The sequence below is a fragment of the Eptatretus burgeri genome, chromosome 5, assembly GCF_056783735.1.
Source record: "Eptatretus burgeri isolate ZD-2024b chromosome 5, Ebu_testis_v1, whole genome shotgun sequence".
NCBI classification, from domain to species: Eukaryota; Metazoa; Chordata; class Myxini; order Myxiniformes; family Myxinidae; genus Eptatretus; species Eptatretus burgeri.
In genome coordinates this window covers 26,796,313-26,821,121 of record NC_140965.1, presented here as the reverse complement: position 1 = coordinate 26,821,121, position 24,809 = coordinate 26,796,313, and the positions used below count along the sequence as shown (strand labels likewise).

The 24,809-nt window shown below is 43.5% G+C and overlaps 1 protein-coding gene across 46 annotated transcripts in view; it reads left to right on the top strand.

The window, feature by feature from the left end:
* LOC147026119 (calcium/calmodulin-dependent protein kinase type II delta chain) overlaps positions 1-24,809 on the top strand; it is a 260,756-nt gene that overhangs the window by 5,726 nt on the left and 230,221 nt on the right. The gene's annotated exons all lie outside the window — the stretch shown is intronic.

The following is a 24,809-nucleotide window of genomic DNA, read 5'->3' as shown; positions in this document are numbered from 1 at the left end:
TGTACAGTGATATATTGGAAGCAATGAATGCTGCAAGAGGAAAGAATATGGAAAGACTTTGGCTTGGTGAACATTTTGTTGACTGGGAGGGATATGGGCCAAGGTCAGATTTGAGATTGTGCAGGTGGTGATAGAGGCAAATAATATTCTGTAGATGAAGAAAGTTGTGGTTAGATTTCCCAAAGGCTGCAATGCCAAGAAAAATATGAATAAGCATGATGTAGAGGAATGAGAGGCCTAGTAGATAAAGAGATGGTTGGATGACGAGGGTCACTGGGTTGAAGCATTTCTTGTTATTGTTGCTCAAATCAAGAGGATTTGGGGCCCAATGTGGCACTGAAGAGCAGCTGTGGAGTTTGGGATGCAGCCGGTTTCGCACTGGCTTTGGGTGCAGATGAACCCTCTTGAGCGTGCTCTGCACTCTCATTTGCATTCTACCCACGTGCACATTGCGTATGCTACACGCACACACCGCTGGAACGTTGCATGATAGCAGGAAGACGAAAAAAATGCTCTACAGCTGCTGAAGAATACGTTTTTATCCTTAATTCCATCATTGACAAAACATTCTTGAAGGAATTGGCTTTCGCCTCAAAAAAATTGTGCAAGTGGTTGTTCAGGGTGGCCATATGTATTGTTACAACCACGCGTTACTTTTTTACCATACTGAAATTTATTCAATTGATATGTATTGTAATGACGTATTTCACTGTTTAAATTTTTTTTATTATTTTTTTAACCACAAACGAACCTCGTTAAATGACTGCCGAGAAAGCTGCCTGATGAGACAATCGGAAATGAGAGTGTTATTTGCATTGCGTGTTGTGTTGTGTATTGCCTGGGTCAAGGAGAGTGTAACAAGACATGGATTCCTCTTTGGAGGCATTAACCAATCAAAAGTTATTTCGACATCCTTTTCTAGTTTGGGTGAATGGCCCGTTCACTTCTAGTTTGTATAGCGTTTAATATCATCAAGAGACGTTAACTAGTCAGTGAACAGTCTCATCACTCAGTTTCAGAGCATCATGCCCGAAATGAAAGAATGAAGGGAGTTCCGATGAGAAGTGATAATCAGCTGCCAGAAATTGAAACCACCGTCAGGCAAATTTCAACCTTTATAGCCATCCACAAATAACCCACTATGGGGAATATTTTCATGAAGTTGAAGATCACAGGCAACACCGGCCATGACCATAAATTTATATACCATCGAAAATCACTTCGAAAGATGAAAACCCTGAAACAAATTGTTACACGCAAAAGACTTGTACCATATTTGACTCATTAATCCTTCATGATGTGAAAAGTGAGTTTTATGTAATTCTAGGGATACCAGGCAAGCACCATCATTGCAGTTCATTTTGCTTCGCAACCTTTGAAATCCAGGGTCACTGCAGGGCTTCATTGTTGTGGTCACTACACATCATCTCATGACTTGGTGGAAAGACTGGGCATTCACAAGGGTCTCAAAATGTGAAACCTGGTTGACTCCCGGTACTCGGTTCAAAGTTGGCGGCACATTCTGTTGCACTTATAAGTTTGAAAACAATTGCCAAACTTTAAGAACCAGGCAGACTCACTGTGTCAGGAATGACGGCAAATCCCTGCACCTCGAACCTATCAGAAACAGATAGCAGATGCTGTCTTTCATAATCAAAAACAGGTAGCAGATGTTTAAGATTATATTGGGGATTTATTGCCGTAACATGCTGCTTCGATTAGCCATTTGTTATGATAGACAGATTACAGTTTTATACCCAATAAGTGTCGATCTATTGTTCATGTCCCATCACTCATGTGGTCTGTGGACACACACTGAAGGAGCTCCAGTGTTCTGAACAGCCAGATAATTCTTCTTCTTTTATGTTCATTGGCTTTTTGATAATTCCCTCTCTACGGATCTTGAATCTATTTTCATCACTGAATGTTCCTTCCAATTTCTGCACACCCCCTTTTCCCCCCACCTTCCACAGAACACACCTGTAATATAGAAGTTTGTTTCTCTACGGTAATATTTCCTGGACATGTTTATGTCGCACGTATTTATGTTCGTGGGGCATGGATGAGGAAAGTTGAAACAGCTCTCAGCCTTACTTGCAAATGTTGAGCGAACAATTTTTTTCAACTCACTCGTATGTCAATTTTTTTTTTTAATGTAACGTTTATAAAATGATTTTATTTTGAACATTACTGTTTAAAAATAACCTTCAAGCCCTGCATTTTGTAATGGCTGTGGTGGACAGTTTTTCACTACCACCACTACCACTACTACTACTACTACTACTACTACTGCTACTCCTACTACGACTTCGACTACTTAAAGATCCCAATTATTCCTACCTCCTTATGGGGTCAGTCATGGAAAGTCTTTGCCCATGTCTTTCATGAACTGACTGACTTGGCCTGACATTCAAGTGGAACGACAAGGCATTTGTCGGTAGCTCCAGTTTAGTAGTGCTCACCGCTCTGGGCTGGCACCCCAGCATCACATCTGTCTCTCCTGTATTCTGTGAAATATCTAAAGCTCTCTAACATGTTTGGAATCGCGGCTAACACCAGGCTTTGGGCTGGTATCATGGTAGCTGTTATGATTAGCTGGTGTCATATCATGCACAAGGTCTGTTGCTTTCACATCACATGAAGGTTGGTGGTATCTTTTTTTCTACTGCCTTTTCTCCTTTAGGCCTGCATGATGGTCTGGAGACATGCTCACTCGCCTCTAAGCCGTCCAGCCTAGCTTTGAATCCTGACCGAGCTAAAAACTGTCATCACAAGCAGGGCGATTAATCAATGTGTGTGTCATCCCTCGGATGGAAGTTAAACTGGCATCCCATCTGCCGACATTATTTGGTGGCTGTTAAAGAACTCAGTGTCCTTTGTGAAGATTAGGCGAGCTATCACCGCCACCATGAACAAATTCCAAATTCCTGCCCTATTTACAGCTGGGAGAAGGACTGAAAACCACCCATCATGGCCCTTGGCCAAGAAACTGCTTCGGCAGAACCAATGCTCTGTAACACAGAGTATGATACTTCAGGTTCTCTGATATTGCTCCCTCTGCTCTCTCAGTCCTGCGACCCTCCCTTGCGACTCCAGGATACACACATTCCTCCAATAACCCTGTCCTGGTTAAATTTCCAAAATCTCAGCTGACTACCACCACGCTTTGTTCCTTGCTTCTCTCTTATATGGAACCACCTTCCAAAGGTCATTCTTTCCCACTCTTCACTCCAGGGTTTCAAGCAGGCAATGTACCACTACCTCCTGTCATATCCCCCATCCTGACTCATGATCTTTATTAACAGGACTCAAGATGGCTTGATGGTTAAGGTGGCTGACTTCAGATCTTAGGGTCTTTTGAGTTCAAGCCCCTGCTTGGTTGTTCAATTAATACTAGGCGGGTTGACTCAGCCTGTCTTCCTTCTGAGGTCGGCAAAATGAGTACCAGCTTACTGGTAGCAGGGAGCATTGCATCAGCGGCATAGCCATGCCCCCAGAAAATGATGCAGCCAAGCAGCCACTGGCTGCATATAAATAAACAATAAACCTGTATTACCCACATTAACCATTCTTAATCTAACCACTCTTGTTGATTTTGGTGTTTATCTCTCTCTCTCTCTCTCTCTCTCTCTCTCTCTCTCTCTCTCTCTCTCTCTCTCTCTCTCTCTCTCTCTCTCTCTCTCTCTCTGTCTCTGTCTCTGTCTCTTTCTCTGTCTCTGTCTCTGTCTCTGTCTCTGTCTCTGTCTCTGTCTCTGTCTCTGTCTCTGTCTCTGTCTCTGTCTCTGTCTCTGTCTCTGTCTCTGTCTCTGTCTCTCTTCTCTTTCTCCTGTCTCTGTCTCTCTCTCTCTCTCTCTCTCTCTCTCTCTCTCTCTCTCTCTCTCTCTCTCTCTCTCTCTCTCTCTCTCTCTCTCTCTCTCTCTCTCTCTCTCCTCTCTCACACTTCCTTTCCTGGTTGCTTATTCCCTTGCTGGTTGTGCCCAATTGTTTCCTCGCTACCCCACTGTCAATTTAACGTTGCTCTTCCATAATCCTCACTCGTGTAGAGAAAATCAAAAATAATTATGGCAGGAATTTATGATTTGCTCAATGTGCTGGCAATAACTACTCTTCTCAAAAAACACTGTAGTATCTTTAACATCCTCCACTAATGAATGCAAGCAGATGGAACAACCATCCTAACCTCCATCCTTTGTGATGCAATGCACTGCCTGCTAAGTACCAATCCAACAGTTTATTAGTTGGGTCAATAATAAGAAACTCAGACTTGACTACTCAAAGGTAAGTTCATTATCTCTGCAACATCCTGTCAGGCCATCGTGATGTTGGATTAAACGAAGACATTTGAACAAATTTATGATTTCAAGAAGGATGTTATATGATATGTTGTAGGATCCACATCCTTCCCAAATCATTGCTGTTTATTTATCAATAAAATGCTATATACAATGTTGTGTTTACAGCTCCTCACCACAATCGTTATAAAATTCGGTTCGAAAATGCCGAGGTGGTCGCTTCGCGAGTGGCCAAGCCACAGGCTCAAAGGAGTACGGAGCTTCCAGAGTGGTGTGGAAACTCGACGTTTTTAACGAGTGTCTAAACACGCTCATTATCAAGATTACAATTACTAATTTAAGCTCCGCAAGGGATTTGTCAATGAACCGAAACAGTTTTAATTCAGCATGGACACTAGCGCCCACAAGCTCATTGTTGGACTTGGTATTCCAACGCTGGCGGTGTGGCAAAGGAGATTGACCATGTCCTAATTGACGGTCGTTGGAGGATGATCCAGAACTGCAGGGTCTACCGGAGTGCTCAGTTCCTCAATACTGACCACAGGTTTGTTGTAGCAACTCTAAAGCTGCACCTTAAATCCTGGAGAATGGTACCATCCCAGCCTAGGCTGGATGTTGCCAAGCTCAGGGATGAGAGAGTAGCTGAGGAGTTTGCGAACAGGCTGAGTGGACACTTGGGGGGTCTGGGTGCTTTGGGGGGGTCCTGAAGAGTTGTGGAGCGCCTCCAAGACCACCGTCCTTGATGTTGCCGGTGGATGTCTTGGAACTCACCGCAGGGCAAAGAAGAATTTTGTCTCTCGAGGGACACTGGATACCATTGATCAGAGTTGCAGGGCCAGGCTGAATGGCAGAGCTGAGCTGTTCAGGGAGCTGAGGCGTAAAAATGTACGTGCACTGAGGGTGGACAAGGAGGCCTATGTGCGAGGAATCTGTGAGGGGGTAGAGCATCACCTGTGGACAGGTGATTCTCGTCCCGCTTACAGGGGAATTCGCGCATTACGTTCATCCAAGCCCATCCCTCGGAGCACTGCAGTTCGAGCAGAGAGTGGTAGGCTCTTGACAGAGGAGTCTGAAGTGAAGGCCCGCTGGGCCGGTTACTTTGAGCGGTTGTACCAGGCTGATCCCCCAGCTGTCGAGTTGGATGTCAAGGGTGTTACAATCCCTGTTGCTGACCCTCAAATCAACTGTGGTCCACCTTCGCTTGTGGAAACACGGGCTGCGGTGAACCAGTTGAAACGGGGCAAAGCTCCAGGGATATGTGGCATCCATGCCGAACTTCTCAAGGCTGGTGGAAATGCTGCACTCGTGTCGTTGCATGCAGTTTTGTGCTCTACCTGGAACACAGGCATCATCCCAACTGACTGGAAGAGGGGCCTTGTTGTCCCTCTCTGGAAAGGGAAGGGTGATCGCCAAGACTGCAACAACTACCGAGGGGTGACGCTGTTCTCAGTGCCGGGCAAGGTCTTTGCTCGGATAATTCTTGATAGGGTTCGCCACCATCTGCTTGAGCACCAGTGTCCAGAACAGTCGGGCTTTACACCAAAGAGGTCAACGATTGACCGTATCCTTGCACTTCGTGTCCTCACCGAACGCAGACGAGAGTTTCGGCAGGGGCTGCTTGCAGCCTATGTTGATCTCTGTAAAGCGTTCGATTCAGTGAATCGGGATGTCCTCTGGAGGATTCTTGGTCTTCGTGGGGTGCCACCAAAACTGATCGATCTGATGTCTGAACTCTACTCTGGTACTGAGAGTGCTATTAAGTGTGGTGGTACCACCTCTGACTTATTTCCAGTTGTTACTGGAGTTCGTCAGGGGTGTGTACTTGCCCCCACACTTTTCAGCACTTGTATGGACTGGATTTTAGGGAGGATGTCGGAGAGATCAAGTTGCGGTGCATCGTTTGGGAATGTCAAGATCTCGGACCTTGATTTTGCAGATGATGCAGTCATCTTTGCGGAGACTTTAGACATCCTTTTGGGGGCCCTCGAGGTGCTGAATGAGGAGTCGGAGCCGTTGGGATTACGGGTTTCTTGGGTCAAAACTAAGATCCAGGCTTTCGGTGACATCTTGGATGCTGCTGTCCTGTCTGTGTCTGTTTGTGGTGAGGATGTTGAGGTCGTGGAGAGATTCACTTACCTTGGCAGTGATATTCATGTCTCTGCTGGCTGCGAGTCAGAGGTCAATAGACGTCTGGGTCGGGCCTGGGGAGTCATGGATTCACTGGATCATGGGGTGTGGTGCTGCCGGTACCTGTGCGGGAGGACGAAAGTCCGAGTCTTCAGGTCCTTGGTACTTCCAGTCTTGCTCTATGGGTGCGAGACTTGGACTCTGACCAAGGATCTGAGACGGAGACTTAATTCCTTTGGTACCAGGTCTCTTCGGAGAATCCTTGGCTATCGCTGGTCGGATTTTGTATCCAACGAGCGGTTGCTGAGAGAGACTCGGATGAGATTTGTTACCTGCATAGTCCCTGAGCGTCAGTTGCGGCTGTATGGACATGTGGCTCGTTTTCCTGACGCTGATCCTGCTTACCAGATTCTCTCAGCGAGGGAGTCTCATGAGTGGAGGAGGCCAGTGGGCCGACCATGTGCCTCATGGTTGCAGCAGGTTGACCATCATCTCAAGGAGATGGGGATGGGCCTGGCATCTGCCTGGGGGATGGCCAGACGGAGGCCCCTGGAGTACCGGCGGAAAGTGGACGCAGCGACGCGCTGTTCTGGCACATGCTCCCATACCTGACCTGACCTGATGGACACTAGAAGGTAGACGCTTCTTCTTATAAAATACTAATAATTTATTAACACCATAAGACAACATAAACAGAACGAAATCAACAAATCAAAGGCAGATATAATGAATAAATAAATGAATACACACTTAACAAACATATTGCCATGGGTTGAACGGTTCGGTTTAATCCCCCTGACCCAATTGTGGTGGGCAGGCGGTTAACCGACCAGCCGGGATTGCAGAGCGGTTTTCCTTAGGGGGCGGACACGTGATCCTCAGAGATCATCACGTGCACGGGAGTGGCATTGGCGGAACTGGCGGAGCGACGGAGGCACAGCACAAGGGGTTTATACTCGACCCCCACGACAAATACACAGACACAGCAGCTTAAAATAAATGCGGATTTAATGGCAGTAGAAATACTTACAAGGGTGATTCAAAATGTAATAATAATAACGTGAAGTAATTAAGGTCTAAAGCCGAGGCACCTCTACACACAGACTAAGATACAGACAAGGGGAAAACAAAAGTGAAAGAAAATCCTCTCTTTATTCTCTTTAGCACTTAGCATGGTCCAGAGATGGTCTCTATTGAACTTTGGGCTCGAGGTGCTTCGTCCTGCATGTGGAGATGCACCCAAAAATGGCACCAAGCCACTCTCTCGCTGCGGAAACGTAGTGAGGTAATTCATGAGCGGTATTTATCGCCACGGCTCAGAGACCGCCGTGCAGCTTCCTCGTAGATTGCGCTTGCTGATCCCCGGCACTCTGCAGAATGGCGCTGTCTCTTCGGTGATATGCACGAGGCTTCGAGGTCGGTCTCACGATCAGTCATTACTAAGAGTCAATGGCTAGCTTCTTGCTCCACCACACGAGCTAATTCACGGTATGTCACGAGAATCACACAGCTATTTTGTCGTGCCGAGAGGAGAGCAAGTTCCTCTCACAGTATCATACAACCCAGACTCCACCCAGATCAGGTCTCCCGTCCAAACTGAGCAGCCGGGCAAGCAGGAAACTGGTTCAGGATGTCACTGTAAATCCAACAATGACCTTGAAAGATCTCCAAGGCTCGATGTCCGAGATGGGGGTCAGTGTTCATCGATCAACAATATCCCATTTGCTTCACAAAACTCACCTCTGTGGACAGGTGGCAAGAAAGAAGCTATGACTGAAAAAGACACATATAGAAGCTCATATGGAGTTTGCGAAAAGCATCTAAATGATACTGCAGATGTGTGGAGAAACGTTTTGTGGTCACACGAGAGAAAAATTGAACTTTTTGATCGAAGTTTAAAGCGTTATGTCTGACACCAGTCTAATTCTGCACATCACCAAATCATGGCGGTGATAACATCATACTACAGGGCTGCTTTTCATCAGCAGGGACTACAAAGCTTGTCAGGATAGAAGGGACAATGGACGGTGCAAAGTACAGGAGAATGTGTGTGAACCGTTTTTACAGCCATTTTTCCCTGCTGTGCAGGGGTTTGGCTTTTTGTGAGGCAATGTTTTATGGCCGGATGCCCTTCCTGACGCCAACCCTGGTCGCCTCTTACGACACACAGGGATATGGTACACCTATTCTAACCGGGGCATACACCGGGACCAGTACACTGGCACTCATTTCGCCGACCTCGGAAGGATGACAGGCTGAGTCAACCCCCTGGTGTTAATTTAGCAGCCAACGGGGCTTGAACTCAGGACACTGGGATCCCAAGCCGCCACCCTAACCACTAAGCCAACACCAGGCTTAAAGTACAGGAGAATCCTTGATGAAAACCTGCTTGAGTCATCCATGAATCTGAAACTGGGTTGGAGATTCATATTTAAGTGGGACAATGATCTGAAGCACAAAGGTAAAGCCACACTGGAGTGGCTGAATAAGAAGAAAATTCATGTTCTTGAGTGGCTCAAAGTCCCGACTTGAACCCAATTGAACATGTATGGCGAGACTTGAAGATTGCAGTCCATCGACGATCCCCTTCAAACTTGGCAGAACTAGAGCAATTTTCAGGTGAATAATGGGCAAAGATTTCACCTTCTCACTGTGTAAAGCTGGTCGAGACCTACCCACAAAGACTCAGAGCAGTCATTGCTGCAAAAGGTGCTTCCACCAAGTACTGACCGAAGGGGCTTGAATAGTTTTGCAACCAGTGAATTTTGATTTCTTCATGTTTCGTTTTTTGTAGGTATTCCTGGCGTATAACTTCCTTCAACTATAAGTGTTTCGTTTAATCTCTTCAGTTATTAATAAAAAAAAACATTAATTTGGAAAAATTGTTTATACATAATTCGTAATTCATCTTCATGTGCAATCATTGGTAGGAGGGAATATACTTTTGCAGGCCACTGTATCGTGTTTGGCCCCATCTCTCAATGGTGAAGAATCACTTAAAAATTAAAAAAATACTCGTATCCGAATCCGGATTCGGATTTTCACTAAAATTGAATCAGTTCTTCATTGAAATTGTCCACCAACTTTGAAATTGTCCACCAAAATTGAAACCTGTCCACCAACTTTCACCCCAATCCGTCCACAACTTTTTGAGATATCGTGCTATACTGTATATCATTTTTGTCCCTATCTCTCAATGGTCAAAAAATATCATTTTAAAAATTGTAGTATTCAGATCCAGATCTTCACCAAAATCTCATCAGTTTATCCTTATCACACCCTCAACCTCTCCACCAAATTTTGTCCGAATCTGCACACGAACAGACAGACAGACAGGGGTGAAAACATAACCTCCATTCACCTTTGGTGGTGGAGTTAATAATAGCAACATTGAAACAGAAGGCTGGTGGGGCTCTTTTTGAAATAACCTTTTGTTTTAAAACTAATCAATAACAAACCAAAACACAACCGAGCTGAAGTGCAGTGTTGGCAGCAATGATGTCATCTTACACAAAATGCTCTCAGCCTTTGATGTCTCTGCCAAAATACATGTCTGCAATTGTCCTTTTTGCCTTCTTTCAGTCTTTTGTCAGTATTTTGAATGAAGTCTGAGACTAAGCAAGCTGCGGTAGTGAGGATTTGGTGGGTCTCGGCAATAATCAAATTGTCTAATTCACTTGCAATTCCAAAATACTAAATATGGTGGTGTTTGTGGGTTTGGAAGTGGTGATGTGATATCCACTTGGTTTAGCCTGCTTTGATTGCACAAAATTTTAATGGCAAAAACTCTGGTTCCATGTCATTGGTACTACATCTCCATGTAAAGATATTGTAGGGAAGATATAGTCAAGGACGTAGCCTCTATGTGATTGCTCAAACTTGCGAAAAGAAAACGACATCAAATGACAGCAAGTACGCAGCCTTAACATGAAAGTAAAGTTGCACATGGTCTGCGCAGTCACAGCAAGCTGCAGTTGTAATGTGCTCATGTTGAACATGTTGAGAAGCTGAACGTCTGCTGTAAACTCACTCTGCCTAACTGGGAAATTGTTCCTTGAGACTTTTTTGTTGTTGTCATGTTCACTTTTTCACAATTTAGTTGTGAGAAAGCTTTTTTTAACTTGTGAAAATGGCAATTGATTGGTGTTCGAAGAAAAATGGGAGATTGCTCTGGAATATATTTTCTGTAGATGGAATGCAGACCCTTTAGTGACAGGGTTGAAGAGTGTTAACATCTACGCCGTTGTTTGTTAAGATCTGCCATTATGAACATTTGCATGACATGAATACTGAGAAAGTGGAGTGTCAGCCAGCGTACGTGGAAATGTGCAAAGTATTTCAACCTGTTTGCCAGAAATACGCTTCAAGTGATGGCTTTTGAAAAATGTAGATGTGAAGAAATGACACATGGTTGTTACACAAGTGCAAAAGGGAGCATTTGAAATTGCAACATTTGAGTACATCTGCAATGTATTAGCCTTTGTGATTTTTGACAACATAAGTTCTGGGCCGTGATTTTGACGTCACAGACTTGAATCTGCAAATTGCTGCAGAAACCACCACCACCAAGAACAACAACAACAACAATGTGCGTGCATACTCATGCATGCAAGTTTACTTGCACAAATAGCACCTCTTAACTGTAATGGTCACCACGAACCCCTGGACAACAGTCAGTGCTTGCTGCAAGAGTCCTGGCCAGTGAGCACCTGTTGTGCATACACTGTTTTGGTATCCATGAAACAGATAGTTATGGAGATCTTCAAATTGTATCCAGGAATAAATTATCAAATTTTTATTCAAATTCCTGCTCTATTGCAATCTGTGAAAGATACAGAATGGTCCACTGGCAAAAGCAGGGTCAGCTGCTACACTATACTGACTGCATTATCAGTATATAGGTTACATCAGTCTTTTATTGACAAAGGCAGACACCCCCACCCCCTTTCCCGCCGTCCCACCCAAGGAAATTATTCAATCCATGGACGTGTTCCTTGCTCACTGGCTGTCATCAGCACTGAGTGCATTCACCTCAGGAGTTAAGCTGGTAAGATGTCCCGTGATGTGTATTCAAATAGCATCTCTTAATTGGGTGCAACATACAAGAAGTCATTTTACCAATATATCGGCATGGTATTTTGCAATATGGAACACGTCTGACGGTGCCACATGCCATACATCCAGAACCACAAATGCCTGAAAAAGACAAAGTAGGCTGTAGCTTCTTACCTGGGAAACAGAGTCCTAACATGAATTCCATCAAACTGTCTGGGAACACGAATCGGGAGATGTAGAAAAGATGTCCTCTGCCATATAATACGCAAGAGCTGCAATAAAATCTACTCCACGTTTTTGTAAAATCTGGTTGAAGCTGTCATACAGAATATCATTGATTTGATGCCTTCACAGACTCGACCACTGTATGATTCCAAAGGACATGTTGTCAGATACATTGGCCAGAAGGCAAAAACACATGGTCATACAAAACACATACGTCCTCGCTCACATGGCCAGAATGCATGGCAATACCACAACCCTTTTCCCTTTGGGAATCACTGGCCCTTTCTGTTGACAAACATCTTTTTAAAGAAAAATAAGAAAAAAATTACAGACAAACAAACATGATAACAAAGCTAAACATGTGTAAAAGACCAAGGGTCCAAAGACCAAAGTACTGAACATGGTTAAACAAAGCTTATCACTCACTCTGTGGGAGGGGAGGGGTGGGGGGGTGGTCTTCATTTTGTAGACAAGGTCAAGACTCGTCGCTAGGACACTGAACGTATCAGAATGCAACAGAACAAAAGGAGCAGGGGAGAGAGAGAGAGAGAGAGAGAGAGAGAGAGAGAGAGAGAGAGAGAGAGAGAGAGAGAGAGAGAGAGAGAGAGAGAGAGAGAGAGAGAGAGAGAGAGAGAGAGAGAGAGAGAGAGAGAGAGAGAGAGAGAGAGAGAGAGAGAGAGAGAGAGAGAGAGAGAGAGAGAGAGAGAGAGAGAGGAGAGGAGAGGAAACACAACAGCAAGGTTGAAGGACAAAATAGAGGGAGTCTCAGACAAATAATTGGTGTGTGGAGGAATGAAGGGTTGGGGAGAATGCATGAGGTGGACAGAAGCAATCTCTCAGGAAGGAAAACCTGGAAATTTGGAAGGACGTGGACTCACGGAGAGTGGGGGATGGGGGGAGGTTTAACGGAGGTACAAAATATCATTGTTTTGGATTGGGGATGATCTGAGATGGTGGAGTTGAAGACGGCTGTCTTGAAGCCTTGGAGGCAAGAATGAAATTGACGATAATGTGGAAGTTGGTTCCACAGGTGGGAAAAAAAAAGGAACAAATGAGTGGAGGTGAACAGTGATGCTGCATTGTGGGAGTATCACCAGAATCGGGTTGATGGTGGACTGCATGCGCCCTGCAGAAACCTGGCGGGGCCAAGCACAGAAAGGGCAAAGGGAACAAGATCAGAAAGGAGGCGGTACAAGACAGATGGACCACTGACTTTGATCGCAAAGTGATAGGCCCATAGACTAAGCTTCATTGTGGGAGATTCCCATAATCTTTATGAAGGCCTAAACTTCCACGGAGTCAAGCTGAGCAAGGTATCACGCAGGGTGGCCAACCCAGAGGGGAGAGCAGTACTCCATCAATCTGTGGATGAAGGTCCTGTAGGTGGATATTAGTTCAGGTGTGCCAGGGAAGGACTTTTTATGATGGAGGATGCCAAGTTGGCGACTGGCTTTGGATGCCAACTTTGAAATGTAGTTTGCTCAAGAAAGACCATGGGTCAGAGTGAGACCCAGAAGTTTGAGTGACTGAACTTCCTCAAGAGGATTGTTAAGAAAGTAGATGGGAGAGTTTGCCATACAGTCCTTTCGGAGAGAGCGAGAGGGTGAGGGTGTGAGATTTGTCTGGATTGATAGACATATTCCAAGTGTTTGACCAGTTTGTGATTTTTTTTCAAGGTCTGAATAGAGAGAAGAGGTTGCAGTCTGCCTATCTGAAGGATGCAGGACGTGAAGGCAGTGGGTGGAAGCATCAGCAAATTGATAAAGTGGATTTCCCAGAGTCAAAGAGATCGTTGATGAAGATTAGGAATAAGACTGGGCCCTTAACACTGCTTTTGGGTACTCCAGCCTGAACAGGGAGAGGAGATGAAAGGATTCTGGTGAGCGCTACACTTTGGCTACAAGAGTGGAGGACGTCAGTCACCCAAGAGTGGAGTTGGCCTTGAATGTCATAGGCATAGAGGTTGGAGAGCAAGGTGGAATGCAAGACTGTATCAATAGCTCGAGATGTGTCCAGAGAGACAGCTCCAATCTCATGTCTGACATTGAAGACCTCCATCCATTGTTTGGAAGAGTAGAAGCAGCATGTCTAAGGTAGAGTGATCTGGTCTGAATCTGAGTTGATGATCTAAGATTAGGTTGTTGAAGACATGGAAGGATTTCATATCAACTGTGATGATTAATTCTATGACCTTGCTGATGATTGGAAAGAAGTTGATAGGTCTTTAGTTAAGGGGATCCATTTTTGCTCCTTTTTAAAAGTAATACAGTGATGTTGGCTGCAGATGGAAGATGACTGAGGGCAAATTATAGGTTGAAAGGAGCAGAAAGAGGATGTGGAAGAACAGCAGAGCAGGTATCTATCAGAGGTGAGCTGATGCTGTAAGGTCCAGTTGCAGAATCAGAGTCCAGGGTTGCCAGAAACTTTTTCACCTTCTCTGGTGCAGATGACACATTGGGAAGGGTGGGTACAGAGAGAGAGAGAGAGAGAGAGAGAGAGAGAGAGAGAGAGAGAGAGAGAGAGAGAGAGAGAGAGAGAGAGAGAGAGAGAGAGAGAGAGAGAGAGAGAGAGAGAGAGAGAGAGAGAGAGAGAGAGAGAGAGAGAGAGAGAGAGAGAGAGAGAGAGAGAGAGAGAGAGAGAGAGAGAGAGAGAGAGAGAGAGAGAGAGAGAGAGAGAGATTAGGGACATAAGATTTGGAAACAAACACAGAATTGAGGCATTTGGCCTTCTCACGAGCGGAGTCGACAATGGTGGCCTTTGTGTAGGGAGAAGGGATGGAAGGGGAGCAAACACCAGAGAAAGACTTAACAAGGTGCCACCAGGTTTTAGAGGAGGGAGACAAGTTTGAAGGTTCATTCTTGAGGTTGAACAGATGTTGTTTTCTGGCTCTCTTGAGAGTGGATACACTTGTTGCGGGCTTTATGGCGGGATGGCATAACACACAGACAAATATGAGGTGGAGCAGAAGAGAAGTTGCATCCAAAGGTACTCCTGTGGATTGGGAGGTGGAAGATCAGTATAAGGGCCGTGAGAAATTGAGTTGTTGATGAAATGAGCTACTACGCCGCTGGGACGGGGTTCTAGGCTATCAAATTGGAGGAGACAATATGGCTGGCGAGAGGCACTAAGGATACAGTCATGTCCTGTTTGTGCAAGGATTCTTTTTAACAGATGATGTTCAGAGAGATCTGTCAGGTTGGAGCGGAGATCCACTCAGCTAGGTACAGATGAGGAGATGTTGAGATGTTGCATTGCGGAGGGGGGCAGGTTGAGGGGTTTTTCTTTTGAGGGATTGGTGTGAGGGGGAAGGTTGGATTGGGTAGGGTGCAGAGGGAAATTTGAGTAGTTGGGATGAGAGGGAAGCATTGAGCAGGTGGGGTGAAGAGAGATTCAGAAAGGGGGGACTTTGGGGTGGGGTGAGGGGAGAAGTGGAAAGAGGGAACATCAAGTGGAGTGATTCTGATTCCAAATTCCCAAATTTGACAAACAGACATAAAGATCATGGGATGGGTGGTAAGAAATTTTATTGAAGGCATGGAGAAAGGTGGTGCTGTGGTGAAGAATAACACATGGGGGTCTCCTGATGAAGAAATATGGAAAGTGAAGCATTTTTTATGTTTTTAAATGCTTAAAAGAAGAAGGAAGAAGCATTTATATTTAATGAAGATTCGGTTTGGAGATATTGAGAAAAGGGGGAAAACAATGGAGAACAGGAAGTACAGGCAGAAGGACATTTAAGTCGAATGAAATTGTTGTGGAGTGGAAAAATAATGGTTATTTTGTTTGTTTTTATTTTTCTCAAGGATAACGTTGAGGAGGTATAAGTAAAATATTTTGGAAGAAAGAAAGAAAGCAAAACGAGGAGAAATACGTAGACAAAAGGGACACATAATTTTCACAGTTGCTATCTGAGGAGTAGCTAAAGTCGGCCTTGGACAGCTCAAAAACGAATTTGACAAATCCACCACAACAAGGTACAATTTAACATAGGAAATTGGATGAAAATACAAACAGCAACAAAGGAACAAAGATATAACAGAAAAACACGACGGTTCCAGTTTGGAAAACTTAACTTTCATGAGGTTGATGCAGCAGCTGCAGATTTGATCAACACAGAAAAAAAATCAAAATCTGGCCAATAGCTGGATGCTTTGGGTTGTGCAAGTCTTGGCTGTGAATTTGAGAGAGCAGGAGAGCTTTGATGGCCCCGGCTGTGTGTCTTAGTGCGGTGAGGAAAGAAGGGCCGAGAGTTCTGTCACTGACTGGGCTGTTTCTCCCCAGCTCAGCGCTAGGCATGATTGTCCCTCCTTATAGAGCCAGCCCTCTCACCCCCACCCACGTGTGTCTTGTACATGCTCTATTGGTGGCCTGGCTGTTTGGGTAGCACATGTGGCACAGCCATCGTTGTAAAAAAAACCCACGATTGAGGGTTCGAGGGTCCGGACTGGAGCAGCCTTGAATGAGTGTGGTTTATGTATGAAAGTCCAATTTTCATTTTATTATCTTGCCAAAACGAAGTTTTTGCAAGATATGTTAGTCAGCTTGTATGTTTTTTTGTTTTTTTTTGTTTGTTTGTCTGTAATCACGTATAAAAAATTCTGCAGAGCACAATCATTGGAAATTTTTGTAACTTCGCATATCAGAGGCCTATAGAGGTCCCTTTCAGCGCACAAAATTTTTAAAAGTCAAGGTCAAAGGTCAAGGTCACTTTGTCACAAATCAGGGGAGTAGAAGAAACCCTTATTTTTTGAGTAATTTTGATCGGATCGTCTTCAAACTTCATGGGAATATAGTTCATGGTCTGGTGCTCAGCTGATTAATTTTTGGTGGCGATTGGCCTTGACCTTCATGGTTAGCGCCTAAGGTCAAACATATTTGACCCCAAGGTCAAATTTTCAAGTTTTAGGAACCATATCATGTAGTACCTCAAATTGAACATCTCGATGAGTGCTTTCTAGATATGTCAAGCTTGAGACATTATGACGTCATTTGGTGACGTTATGAGGCAAAAGCATATTTTATTTTTCATGGTTACTCTGTAGAACGATTCTCATCGGAATCTCTCGTAGGCAGATATTCCTCAAGGAGTCGCTCCTGGTGGATAGCAGCTCTGTTCACCTCAGTGTGACCTTAAAGAAGTCACACGTGGTCACCTTTTGGCAAGATACGGGTCAACCTGCGGGTGACATTGGTTTATTTTATTTGTTTTCCATGTCGAGGCTCATGTTAGAACTAACACACATAACATATAACAAAGCAGGAGACAAGTAGGGTGGGAGTGGGAAGCACAAAAGTAGGGAACAGAGACAATCGGAGATCTGTGGAAGGGAGAGGGATGGGGTGGGGTACATGGGATGAACAAGATGGAAAACTACAGGGACTTTCAGGAAGGAAAACAGGGAATTTGAAGGAGGTACGCTTGGAGTGGATTAACGGGGGTGTAAAAGATAAAGATTTTTGGATGGGGTAAGATATGAGATAGTGATGAACAGCTGTTTTGAAGACCTGGAGGGAGGAGTGGGATCGAAGAGATTGTGGGTAAAAAATGTTTGTTTTGTTTCAGAGGCGGGGAAAAAAGAGGAATGAAAGAGTGAAGATGAGCAGTGATTTTTGATTTTGGCAGTTTCACCAGAAAGGGGTTTTTTGGCAGACCTTGAGCACCCTGCGGAAATTTAGGGGGGGGGTGGATCACAGACAGAGCGGGGGGGGGGCAAAGCCAGAGAGGAGAAGACAGAAAGACCACCGACCTGCCGCGGGTGAGAGAGTGAGAGACCCAAAGACCCAGCTTCATCGCAGGAGATGCCAATGATCCTAAAAGGCTTGGTTTCCACAGAATGCAGTCGAGATAGGTGTGAGGCAGGAGCACCACCCCGGAGGGGATATCAGTACTCCTTCAGACTGCAGATGAAAGCTTTGTCTGTGGTCAGGAGCTCAGGTGTGCCAAGGAAGGACTTCCACGATGTAGGATGCCCAGTCTGTGATTGGCTTTGAAGGCCAGCTTGGAGACGTGGCTTTCCCAGGGAAGATCGTGGCAGAAAGTGGGGCCCAAAAGCTTGAATGAAAGGACTTCTTCAAGAGGATTGTTGAGAAAGTAGACTGGGGTTTTTCCAGATGGTCCTTTCAGAGAGACATAGTGAGAGTGTGATCAATGTGGCATGTGGGTGATTTTAAGATGAAACACAGATGGGAGATGTGAGAAAGAGACAGATGGAAGATATCGGGTGGCAGGGAATGTAACTTTACATCAGATTTTGGTGATGATAATTTGGGTTTACAAATGCTTATGCTGACACTCATTAGGATATAATTACTTAATAATTAACCCCTCATTAACCCCTAAGTAATTTTCGTAACACGATATAGTCTACACCCCATACAGTGCTGATAAAAAATCTACACCCCCTTTCAAAATTTTCACCTTTTGTTGCCTTATAGCCTGGAATTAAATTATATTAAATCAGACTTTTTCCACCGTTATTTATACATCGTAACTCAAAACTTCCAATCAAAAAACAAATTCTACAAATTTCAGAATATTAATAAAAAATACAAAACTAGAATATCTTGGTTGGATAAGTGTCCACCCCCTTTATAATAGCAATTGTAAATGAGCTCAGGTGTAACCAATCACCTTTAACACCACACACCACGTTAATTAGCCTCCACTTGTGATAATTCTGATAATTTCAGATTCTGATAATTTCAGAATAAAATCAGCTCTTCCTGTGGGTTTCCTCTGCTGGGTAGTGCATTTCACAGCAAAGACTCAACCCTGAGAACCAAGAAGCTTTCAAAAGACCTCTGGGATAAAGTTGTGGAAAGGCATAGATCAGGGGATGGGTATCAAAATATTTCAAAGGCCTTGAATATCCCTTGGAGCACAGTCAAGATAATCATTAAGAAGTGAAAGGCGTATGGTACCACCTCGACCCTGCCTATATCAGGCCGTCCCTCTAAACTGTATGACCAAACAAGGAAGAGACTGATTATAAAGGCCACCAAGATACCAATGGCAACTTTGAAAGAGCGAAATGCCTTTATGGCAAAGAGTGGTCACTGTGTGCATGTGACAACAATATCCCAAGCACTCCACAAGTCTGGTCTGTGTGGTAGGGTGGCAAGAAGGAAGCCATTACTTAAAAAAGCCCACCTTGAGTCCCATTTGAAGAATGCAAAAAATCACTCCGGAGATTCTGAAGCCATATGGCAAAAGGTTTTTTTGGTCTGACGAAACCAAGATGGAACTTTTTGGCCTAAATGCAAAACATTACGTTTGGCGCAAACCCATCAAAGCACATTACATGGTGGTGGCGGCAACATGTTATGGGGATGTTTTCCATCAGCAGGGACTGGGGCAATTTCCCGGATAGAAGGGAAAATGGATGGAGTAAAATACAGAAAAATTCTGGAGGAAAACCTGCTGCCCTCTGCAAGAAAGCTGAAATTGGAACGGAAGTTCACCTTTCAGCATGACAATGACCCAAAGCACACAGCCAAAGCTTCACTGGCGTGGCTCAGTAACAAAAAGATAAATGTCCTTGAGTGGCCCAGTCAGAGCCCCAACTGAATTCCAATCGAAAATCTGTGGCATGTCTTGAAGTTTGCTGTCCATCAATGCTCCTCACAAAACTTGACTGATCTTGAACAGTTTTGTACAGAAGAATGGGAAAATAGTGCCCAATCAAGGTGTGCAAATTTGGTAGAGACCTATCCCAACAGACTCACAGCTGTAATTGCTGTCAAAGGTACTTCCACCAAGTATTAACTAAGGGTGGGGGGTGGAGGGGGGGTGGATACTTATCCAACAAAGATATTCTATTTCTGCATTTTAAATTAATTTTCTGAAATTTGTAGAATTTGTTTTTCCTTTGGAAGTTGTGGGTTACGATGTATAAATAAATTTGGAAAAAGTCTGATTTAATGCAATTTAATTCCAGGCTCGAAGGCAACAAAATGTGAAAATTTTGAAAGGGGGTGTATACTTTCCATCGGCACTGTGTGTGTATATATATATATATATATATATATATATATATATATATATATATATATATATATATATATATATATATATATATATATATATATATATATATATATATATATATATATCTTCTTCTTCTTCTTTCGGCTGCTCCCGTTAGGGGTTGCCACAGCGGATCATCCGTATGATCCGCATAGTGATTTGGCACATGTTTTATGCCGGATGCCCTTATTGACGCAACCCTGGTCGCCTCTTACGACACACAGGGATATGGTACACCTATTTTTAACCGGGGTATACACCGGCCCAGTATACTGGTACTCATTTCGCCGACCTCAGAAGGATGACAGGCTGAGTCAACCCCCTGGTGTATTAATTCAGTGGCTCAACGGGGCTTGAACTCAGGACCTTTTGGATCCCAAGCCGCTGCCCTAACCACTGCGCCAACACACCAGGCTATATATATATATATATATATATATATATATATATATATATATATATATATATATATATATATATATATATATATATATATATATATATATATATATATATTACACTGGTCAACAACAAATTTGTTGTCTGCATTTTTTAAGCTGATTTAGGACGAATCTGATGCGCTGAATCCAAAACTCACATTAGTTTTGTTCAATCAGGTCAAGTTTTTGAGATATGGCCACATGTCGTTTTTTACATTTTTGTTCACATGTACGCATGTGTGGAGCATTTTAGAAGAAGTTGGTGGGGGTAAAATGTCATGTCAAATAATTGTTTTGATTGGAAATAATTATTTTAATGACAAGAAGTATTCAGGTACGATAGTTCTGGGTGATTATGTTGAAAAGGGATCAGTTTGAAGTCATAAAACCTCAAAATCTTCCAAAAATTGGTGAGGCAAAGCATAAAGTTCGTGGATCAAAACTAAAGTTAATGGGGCAGATTTTGTAATAATGTGATACAAAAAGTTGTATTTCTTGAAATAACGAACTCTGAAGAATGTACAATACCTACATGCGCCAATTTATGACATGCGCTTCTGCTCAAGCTTGGAGTGCCACAGTACGAACCCAAAGATTGGAGACTGTTCATTGACAGCAGCAAGCGATCACTGAAATGTGTTCTGCTACACAACGGCAACCAGTTTGCCTCTGTACCCATCGCTCACTCGACTACACTGAAGGAGAAGTATGAAGCGGTGAAGTACGTGCTGGAGAAAATTGGTTATGATCAGCATAAGTGGTTTATTTGTGTTGACCTGAAGATGGTGAACTTTTTGTTGGGACAACAGTCTGGCTTCACCAAGTACCCATGTTTTCTGTGCATGTGGGATAGTAGGGACCGTGCTCAGCATTACACGAAGAAGGACTGGCCTGTGCGGGAGGAATTGGTGCCATGCAAAGAAAGGAACGTCATCAACGACCCTCTGGTGGACAGAGACAGAATACTCTTCCCACCGCTGCACATCAAGCTCGGCTTAATCAAGCAGTTCACCAAGTCTCTGGACAAAGATGGTGACTGCTTCACTTACTTGTGCCAGGCTTTTCCAGGATTGACCATGGAGAAGTTGAAAGCTGGCATCTTTGATGGTTCTCAGATCCGTCAGCTCATCAGAGATCTAGAGTTCAAAAACTCAATGAACAAAGTGGAACTGGAAGCATGGAAGACATTTGTTTTGGTAGTGAAGAACTTTCTTGGCAACAATAAGGCCAGAAACTACGCAGAACTTGTCAACAACATGCTGACTGCTTTCAGAAACCTGGGCTGCAACATGAGCATCAAGATGCACTACCTATTTTCACATATGAACCGGTTTCCTGAGAACCTGGGTTTAATGAGTGACGAGCAGGGGGAGAGATTCCATCAGGACATGAAGGAGATGGAGACCAGGTATCAGGGTCGCTGGGACGCAGTCATGATGGCTGACTACTGTTGGAATCTGAAGAGAGACCTCCCTGCCGCTGAACATTCCAGGAGTTCGAAGAAACGGAAGTTCAAGCCCTGAAGTTTGAACAGTGGTGACGCAACATGCAATTTACTTGTACTTACCTTTATCAATGCCCACCATTCAGATGACAGTAATCGATGTTTCTATCATGTAATCAATAAATGTTGTTGGCAAAACATTTTTTTTCTTAAAAACATGTTTAGGATGATATGTGTTGACAAAAATCAGCTGATAATGCCACAAAAATGTAATTGATTTTGTCACAAGATCTGATTTTTTCAAATCAACTTAGCACAAAAACCTGACCTGATGGAGAGAAACGGATGCCATTTCCTGATTCAGCAGTGCCAGAATACCCTAATTCACTTGTAGAAATCTAGACAACATTCAGAAAGTAAAAAATTGTTGACCAGTGTTATATATCTAAATATAGATATATATATAGAATTTTTTTTTTTTAAGAATCAGCTCAGATGGCTGATCCTACCAGAAGAAATCATTCTTTAACTTCTTCCAAATGGTTTTATTTGGAGTGTAATTGCATCATGGAAGTGAACAAGTCACACCATTTTGATTTCTAAACATAACTTATTAAAGGCATACAATCACAGAAAGTAAATGGCACATAATTACGTATAATCAATGTTAATTACGATGCTGTGGCCCTTCAGGGAGCCATTAAGGATATGGAGGGAAGAAATAAAATATAAGTTCGATTTGATGGAATGAAAACGAGACAAGTCACGCCTGTTGGAATGGTCTTGAGAGCAGCATGTCGTTGGGAGTGTTAGGACATTAGAAGAGAGATGACCAGTTCTACCATGGCTATTCTCCAAGCTGCATTGGCAAACGTTGAACCGTTGGTGCTGTGAAAACACTCTGGAGGTGTTGGTAGCACTCAGTGTCACACAGAAGTGCCTTGAAGGCATTCCAAATGCACAAAGTGCTCCAAGCATGGTACGGCCTCTTTGAGATGGCGAAGAAGCTGTGAGGGTTCCAAAGCAGGCAAATTGGTGCGGTTGATGCAGGCGAGATATAATTTAGTGCATTTGGAGCACGTTGATGTAGGAGATTAATTTGTTCAGGACTTATAATTCATTTATGTGCCTACCACTTCCAGGTGAATCCACTTCTAAAGCTCTGCACTACTCCTCTTTACACCACCATCTCCTGTCTCTATTATAGTGCTGTAATTGCTTCACTGATCGACCCTTTCATGAATTTCCCGAATCTCTAACTCCAGCTGCCGCTTTTCCTATACCTGTCCAACTCCAACTTATGCTATTGCCATCTTTATCTAGTTCTGACTTCCCCCTGTCTTCAGCACATCCCTGAAATTGTTCTGTTCAAACCCACTTACCAGTTTTTCGGTCAGACCAAGCAATGACGTGATCGAAGTAGCCAGAGGGAGAAGAAATACAAATTGCCCACACTCAGTATAGCAATTAAGAAACTTTGTCCTCCACTTGAATGATAACCTTTGAGGTTGGTCCACTCTCTTCCCTCGAAATGCTGAGCATCAGGCAAGGAAGCAACACGTACCATTTTTAGCTCACCTGGACTTTAGTACGGTGAGCTTATGCAATCGAACATGTCCGTCGGTGTGGCAGGCAGTCAGTCAGTCAGTCAGTCAATGTCAATGAGTCTGGAAACATTTCAGTCAATGTCGCTTGAAACAAACACATGATTTTGATGAAACTTGGCCTCAAGCTTCATATATGATGCCTAACGAAAGTATATTTACCACATCAAAATCTGCGCTCATTAAGGTGGTCCTATTTTTAAAGTTTTGATGTCATTCAGCCAGGATCAAAATCGAACCGTCGACCACCCACAATAAGAGCATATCATATAACCACAGTGCCATTGCGTTTGATGATACAGTTTGTATTCAGGAAAGTTAATATGACTTTCCTAACAAGGAACTTTGATGCAGGAGGAGGTCATTAGGCCCATCAAAGTTATTACCAATTTATGATTGTTTGCCCATACTATATCCTTTTAAAATCCTGAGTGTCAAGCAAGGAAGCAGCACATATCATTTTTAAAGTATTTTGTATGACTTGGCTGGGGTTTGAACCATTGACTTGCCAGACTCAGAGCGGATGCTCTAACCATAACACCACTGAGGAAAGGTTTATTTTAGCAGACTTGTTTTAAACTGTGGCTGGTTTGATCCGAAGATGGGGGAAGTTTGGTTTGCTTTGGGAGTCAATCGCAGTGTGAAAGTGGGGTTTTGAATCTGGAGTTATGCGAGTTATTTAATATTTTCCCACTTTTTTTTCACCTCTCACTGATGTGGCCTTTTTTTTCATAGCCTTATGTGGTAAATGTTCTTTTACTTTATCATAATTAACCATGGAAAGTGTCTTGCTTTTGCCAAACTATTAGGCAGGTCAACTGTGCTTATCAGCTCTTCCATTCATACAAACCTGCAGTTACTTGAAAATACATCATGTGGAAGTGGTTAAAGATGATATTTCTTTGATTTATTGCTTACAGTGTTTCCTTTTCATTTTATCTGCAAGTAGCATGCTGCAGTAGCTGGAGTAAATGGTTTCAGTGGCCAGTGCCACATGCACCACGTGGGTACATTCATTTGGTGGCCTGCAATCATTCCAAGCAAAGTTTGAATCTGCTTTGCTGGCACGTCTTTCTCTCACATTGTTGATTTAAGATTCCCCCAATAAGATAGGAGGAGGCTTACACCTGTTGTAGTGTTTGTTTCTGCAATTATCGCCTCCAATTTTTCATGGTACTACAGAGTTTCTTAGACACCTTGGAGTACTAAACCACCAGTTAATTTTTTTTTTCTTTCTTCTTGCTGCACTCGCAACACTCAATTTCCGAACTGTATCAATTTCCGATCAGTATTTCGGAGCCAGCTGAGACTTTTGGGATAAAAATTTGCATGAATAATTGTAATAAAAGTATGCAGGGTTGACATAATTTTTTTGACCTTGACCTAATTTTTATGGTCATGCCCCAATTATAGACATTGTAACATTTTTCACCAAAACTCGACTAAGGTTTGGCTGATCAGAACAAAATTGCCCTCTCTAGATAGCCGAGAACAAAGTGCATTTAAGCCTCTTTGGATTTAAGGTCAAGGTGAAATAGCAGTCTTAAAAAAAAGTTTTGTCATCTCTCCATTTTGCCAATTCGTAATCTCAAAGAC